Source organism: Anoplopoma fimbria, chromosome 14 (genome assembly GCF_027596085.1).
Source record: "Anoplopoma fimbria isolate UVic2021 breed Golden Eagle Sablefish chromosome 14, Afim_UVic_2022, whole genome shotgun sequence".
In the NCBI taxonomy this organism is placed as follows: Eukaryota; Metazoa; Chordata; class Actinopteri; order Perciformes; family Anoplopomatidae; genus Anoplopoma; species Anoplopoma fimbria.
The window spans coordinates 22,869,193-22,875,192 of NC_072462.1; positions in this window are offsets into that span (position 1 = coordinate 22,869,193).

The window sequence follows — 6,000 nt, forward strand, 5'->3', positions numbered from 1 at the left end:
CAAGTTTCTTTCTTTATTTCACTTTAGATTTGAATTGAATTTATACATACTCAAATAAAACTAAAATATAATATCAAACTGCAAAGAGGATACAGTTTACAACTAGTGATGCAGAATACAGTAATATTTATTTATTAAAACTTTTATACAATAATATAAATTGTTTTGAAGGAATTACAGAGTGCCAATGTCTTTATTTCTTATTTTCTGGTAAACTCAACCATCCTTATACCTTTTCAGGCAACTCCAGAAGATATCTGCATGATTTGCATCTGTATGGCCACATTGCAACAAGCATTTTTGTTGCCTTAGAAGGAGTTTTTTTTTCTATATTAGGCTTTATAAAAAAACAGATTTCATTCTTCCAATTAAATTCCCTCCATTTATGGTAATTTATTGTGGTCATTGGTATTACCCCTACTTGATGCCATTCTTCTTCTTAAATTGTGATGTTCAATTCCTTTTACCACTAAGGTTTACATGAAATGCAGTTTTAGCCTGACATTCCATTAAAGTACGATAGTTTAGAAATAATCGCTGATGTTATTTAATGATTATTTTCTTCTGCTGCCTCCTTTTTTACTTTTTTATGTCGATATACTCTCTCAGTTGAAGATGCCTAAACAAGTTTTAACTGTGAAGTGCAAATGTGTCTTTCAAATCTTGAAAACCTTTCCTTTTTCAGCTGCAGTATAAAATGCAGGCATTTGTTTTTTCATCCACTCTTTAAATGTGTAATGATACATGCCAGGGCTAAATTCATTATACCAAGCTGTCCATCTCAGTACTTTTTGTCTTTTTTTCAGTTGTCTGTTAAGAGTGAAGTGTAAAGTAGATATTGTTATTGGACCGATCATGCTCATATGTCCAGGAATATATATAACATATATGCCTTTTTTCTCCCAAGAGTGTTTGGGTGTGCTAGCCAGTGATATATGTCTCAATCTCTCACCACCCAGCTATAAAGCTATCTTCAACCCACTTAATCAGTGGTCGCAGTTGGGCTGCATAGAAATACAACTTAAGATCCTTAAGTGTTGTGTCTCAGGGCTTTCTCCCCTTCGAAAATACATCTAGATAATAATTTACTCCATTCTGTGAATTGTTGTAGTGGTAACTCTAGTAGCAGGGATTGAAATAAATAAAATAACCTTGGCAAAATATTCATTTTCATCACATTTCTGTATCCTTTCTAATGTTTTGGTGAATGTGATTATAATTGGCCCCAAACAACATTGATACAATCTTTGTTAAATGTAACCCTAGGTATCTGATTGATTTCGAATGTCCTATAATATTATACCTCTGCTTGATCTCTTCCTGAGGTGAATAATTTAAAAAGAGAATTGTTTTTTGAAATATTCATTCATTCTTCATTCTTCATTATTTACTGCATATACATTGCATTTCTCTGTGATCCTCATCACCCTTGGAAAGGAGGCATTGAAATCTGTTAGACATATCATCACTTTATCCATGAAAAGGACAATTCTATGTTCCCTGTACCATATAGCTTCTCCACTCAGTTCCCCATCTTGAGGGATCGCTTGGGCCAATGGTTCATTCTAGATAGTAAACAGGGTAGGGCTTGGACAACATATCTTTCTCATTCCTCTTTCTAGCACAAATCTCTCAGTTAAACAAGCTATTCACCTTTATCCTTGCAGTAGGTTGCTGGTAAATAGCTTTAATACGCTGAATTGATTCTTTGGTAAAGCCAAATATTTCTAGTGTTTGATATAAGAATTCCTAATCAACCCTATCAAAGGGCTTATTTTTGCATAAAGGCTTATCAGGGCTGCACATAGTAGTTTCCCTTTGAATCCTGGGTATTTCATGAAGGGTTCTTCTAATACTGTCCTGAATGTATCTGCCTATTATATATATTTGTATATTATATTTGTCTTCATCCTGCCAATGGCGCTCTCTATATCCTCCATTGATATTTCTGCTGTGACTGTATTTTATTATTATATCCCTTCAAGACAGGGTACATATAGTTTACTCATAGATCTACTGAAGAAGTTTGAGTATATCATCTTTATAATACTCCTGGACGATATTTTCTATTTGTTGAGTTTCCCTCTTCAATGTATGCATAGAGGGGTCCTAATTATGTGAATGGTATTGGCAGCCTTCTTTTGTCGTAGCCTCCATTAAGGCAACTTAAGAAACTTAAGAAAGCTGATGTAGGACCCAGCTCATAATATGCCTGTTTTATACATCCTTTTTTTTTCTCTACTTCTTGACACAATATCTCATCCATTTGTCCTCTCAAATCTTCTGGTCTTTTATTTGTTGCACCTCTGTTCTATGTCCTTCAGATGTTACATCAATGTATTGTATGTCTATCTATCTTGGTCTTCATAATATGTTTTTTCTTAGCTATTAACCTACCTTGTATTACAGCCTTGAATGGGTCCCGTTGTATAAATGGATTTACCTCAACATTGTCATTTTCCTCAAGATTTCCAATTTAATGTCATTAACAGTTGTTTTTTTGCTCATTGTCCCGATATTTAATTGCCAGACTCTTCTTCTGTCCGGTTTTGTTAGGTATTTCATTTTGCATTATGGTCTGACACATCAGCTATGCCAATTCTGCAATCTGTTACCCTATAGTAATCGCCCTGCTGCATTAAAAACAGTCTATTCTGGAATAAACTGAGTGTGTTATTGGTGTTTATTGTCTCTCTGTGGATGATAAAAAAATAAATAAAACCATATTCATTATTACCAAATTCACCTCCCCTCCCCAAAAAGCAAATGTCTTTTGCTCCCATTGCAAGAATATCAAGTAGGGATTTAAAAGTTTTTTTAAATCTCTATCATGCCGGTGGGGGGCTGGGTCGGTGCATGGATATTCACCAGTGTCAGGATATTATATTCTACCTTGCCCTTTACAATGCTATTTATCTTTTCTTTGTCTTTATTTCTTTAAAGTGTTCAGATTAATTGAAACTGAATTTGAAATCAAGTTTGCAACCCCTCTTTTGCAGCTACAGGTATTTGAGCCTTAAGTATTCCTACATTCAGATCAGTTCAGCTTCTTATGCTCTTGCGTGATAAATGGTTTCTTGTAAAAAAAAAAACTAAAAAAAACTTGGCCCTTTACCCAAACCATTCACATTTAAAGACATCAGTTTAAGTCCTTGACATGTTGGATTAAATCAATATTAATTACACTAACACGTAGTCTGTAGTGTTTTGGGATATTCTTTGAAAAAGGCTTATAGCAAACAGAGCTTTTAAACTTAAACAATACAATACAATACAATACAATACAACTTTATTTATCCCACTAGTAAGAACAGACAGTGTTCTGACATATTTTGGGGAGACCCTGGTTTTATCCATGTCCTAACATAGCTTCATTATCACATCTCAGTTCAAGAATGAGTTTCTCTTTAAATTTCTGGGAGGAATTTTCCTGTGCCTGTTCGAATGTCTTTGATTCTCTGTGTGTCTCCTGACATGCTGCCATGGTGCCTTTTGTCAGCGCTGTTCAAGCACTGGTGGCACGTCTGTGACTCCCTGTGGCTCTAACACTTTGTAGCCTCTCCCTTGTAGCTCTTGCACGGCTTCACTTGCTTTGTTGTAGGTCTATATATATACATATATATATATGTATATATATATATACAAACGTATATATATATCTCATCTCTCTTTAAGGACTTATTCAGCCAAATTGACCTTTTGTCCATCATTTTTCTTTCATGATGCCTTGAATGCTTGTTGCTGTGTGCTTAAGTTTAGAATGCACATTTGCTGTGTTGTTAAGCCGTGTATCGGTAGACCGTAGTGTGGCAGCGTGTTCATGTGAGCGCTGTGTCCTGTGAAATTCTTGCTGCTCTCCAGAGTATTAACTGTCTTGAGGATTTCACCATAGCAAAGTGATTTAAATGTTGACTCAATTAACCTCAGGACTGAATCATTAGGGAGACTTGGATGTTTGAAATGAGACTAGAATTACTAAAATATGCATGGAAAAAAATAATGGTTATGGTTAAAAGTCAAATAATAAAACAAATCTAACTGCTCACACATGCACAACACAAACATTAAAACACTCACAGCCATGCAGACTTCCATTGGAATACTTAAGTATAAAATAATTTAGCAGATTTGATTCAAAGAGGGTTCTTCCACAGCCAAGTGCTTCCAACCGCAAAAGCCCGAGCTCTCTGTGGAGTCACTTAGAGCTTTCTATGAGCTAACCTAAAAGGTCCAGACCATCCGACCCATTTTTAAGCCTTCAAAACAAGCAGCAGCAACCCTTAAGTCAACTCAGGGTCAAACTTGGAGACAGTGGGGGGAGTGAAGTACCAGGATGAGGTCATGTTATCTCCCTGAGCAGCAAAAGCTGAGAAGCAAAGTGTTCTACAGCAGCTGTATACAAGGACAGAAAACTAATGATGTTGAAAGGGTGGTTACTTGCAGATGGGACACAAATGTTATGACAGTATACTTATAGTTGTATTCATCTGTTAGGGCCCTATAGGCAAAGACTGAATGAACAATGCAAGCAGGCACGATCAGCCTTCCGTGACCGCCAGACCAAAACAGGTCACGGCATCGACCGTATAGTGGGTCAAAGTCATCAACCAAGAGTCAGCGGATTGCCTAGGCAAGGTCAAGAACCCCATCCACATCCAACAACAAAAAACACAACCCTGACAGGGGTTTTGATCTCCTTCTCATCCTCATATATGAACACTGAACTGAAAGTCCATTCTTAGGTCGGGAAAAGAAACTACTCCCTTTTCTGATGAAGACTGTGTGTTGTGGTCGGAAGCTCTGACAAATCTATGTAGACCTTAAAGTTGAGATTATTTTGTCACTAATACTCTTTCCAGGATGAACTTCTAAACTTAAAACTACAAAGGGGATTTGTGGAATAACCCCTAGTATGGGCTTTTATATGGCTTTTTTTGTGGGAATAAACTAGTTTTTGAACATCTTAAATTGCACTGATCAAAAAAGAAAACAACGGTAAATACACAAAATGTATGTGATTGTACGTATTGAAATGATATCATTGTTGTGATCTCCACGGCAAGTTGTGCATTTTAGGGAAACCTTGACTGAAAATAAATAATTGCGTCAGCCTCGCTTTATCGCTCTCTTATGTTATATTCTTTGCAATTCTGCTTTTAAAATCCAGCCTCAATCCAAATTACCTTAGAAGATTTTATATTTTATTAAATGTTCCCTTAAAAAAAACAGAGACATTACTCACTCCACAATAATTGGTTAACCAAAGCGATCCAATCAATAGTAGGTTTAAGTTAAACTGAAAATAAATATAGAATTAAAGAACCAGCAATACATCAACATCATTTTTTTTCATTCTGAAAAGGTTGATACTGTCCCTCTTTAAAGCTACAGCTTTGTAAACCTGTTCATCTGTTCAAATGCGATTCCAATCAGCTCAGATGCTCTGGCTGCTCAAATCGGATTTCACAGTGTGGTAGTGCTGAGCAGAGTCCATGCAGCTGCTATCAGTCCTTGATATGACTGAAAACTCACTCGAATAGCTGCCTTTTTATTTGCCTGTATTTACAAGTGACAAAAAAGGATATCAGCTTAAATGAAGTGCAATGAGACCACCAGATCCATAAAACAAATAATCATTATTTTTACAACTTGTCATCTTCAGTAAACAGTTTTTTATAAATACAGGTGCCCTCCTGATATAATTAAACCGTTTTAAACACATTTAGTATCAATGAAATCTCCTAATGAAGCAGGTAGGAGGGGGTGGAACTCCAGAGCGTAACGTCCGATTGTGCGATTTTGTTTCTACTCAGGTCATTCTCTACGGCTAGGTTTCTAGCAGGGAAGAGATAAAAATGAACTTTGCAAAATGCTTTTCTCCCTAAAGTACACAAGCAGCAATAAGGTCAGACGCTGCATCATTTGAAGGAAGATTTTGGCCCCGGGCTGGTGGAAAAAAACGGCCTATTTTTTTTTAGCAACATCTGCTGCTGAGAAGTT